General features: G+C 35.0%; 1 pseudogene; it reads right to left on the reverse strand.

Annotated features, from left to right (window-relative positions):
- Positions 1-735: 735 nt before the first annotated feature.
- Positions 736-835, reverse strand: LOC122150307 (annotated as a pseudogene).
- Positions 836-1,035: the final 200 nt, after the last annotated feature.

Genomic DNA, 1,035 nt, shown 5'->3' on the forward strand with positions numbered 1-1,035 from the left:
TCTGCATCTTTGTTGAGTTTCTTTCCAGTTGTTCTATCTTTCAAAGAAAGTGATGTATTAAAGTCTCCCACTATGAGTGTGGAGTCATCTATTTGCCTTTTCAACTCTTTTAAAGTCTGATTTATGTATTTTGGCGCTCTTTCATTGGGTCCATAGATATTTATTATGGTTATATCTTCATGTTCAATTGATCCTTTAACCATTATATAATGTCCTTCTTTGTCTTATATGGTGTTTTTTGTCTTAATGTCAATTTGATCAGAAATTAATATTGCCATTCCTGCTCTCTTACAGTTGCCATTTGCTTGATATATCTTTTTCCAACCTTTGATTTTTACTCTACTTTTGTCTTTATCTCTAAGGTTTGTCTCTTGTAGGCAGCATATTGATGGATTTTGTTTTCTTATCCAATCTGCCACTCTCCATCTCTTGAGAGGTGCATTAAATCTATTAACATTCAATGTAATTATTGACAAGTATGAATTGGTTGCTGTCATTTTGTTATGTGTTTTTTCATGGTGTCCCTTGTTTCTTTGTTCCATATTATTTTCTTTGCTGAGCTCATTATATTTATGAGTCCTATTGTCATTTCCTTTGTTGCTGTTGTTTTAATATTTGCTGAGTATTTGTGTTTGTCCTCTTTTTTATTGTGATATGAAGACTTATCATTTTTCTTTGAGGTTACCCTATGTTTATAATTTTCTCCCCTAGTTTAGAACAGTCCAGTCTATCTTGAAAAATATGGAACACTTCACAAATATGCATGTCATACTTGTGCAGGGGCCATGCTAATCTCTGTATAGTTCCAATTTTAGTATATGTGCTTCTGAAGCAAGCAGAGAAAATTCACTTTCCATACAGCAGTTCACATACACTTTGTCTCATGACATTGACTACAATTTATCACAATGCAACAACTCCCCTCCCACTCACTCCCTCTTCCCTGTGTCCATCTCTCCATGCTATCCCCTGAGCTGTCTCCCTGTGTATAAACAGCCCTTCTTTCTCCCATGATTGTTCTCTCCAAGGAGTGTA

This window comes from Orycteropus afer, unplaced genomic scaffold, assembly GCF_000298275.1.
Source record: "Orycteropus afer afer isolate SDZICR_OR568_19922 unplaced genomic scaffold, OryAfe1.0 scaffold00118, whole genome shotgun sequence".
Classification (NCBI taxonomy): Eukaryota; Metazoa; Chordata; class Mammalia; order Tubulidentata; family Orycteropodidae; genus Orycteropus; species Orycteropus afer.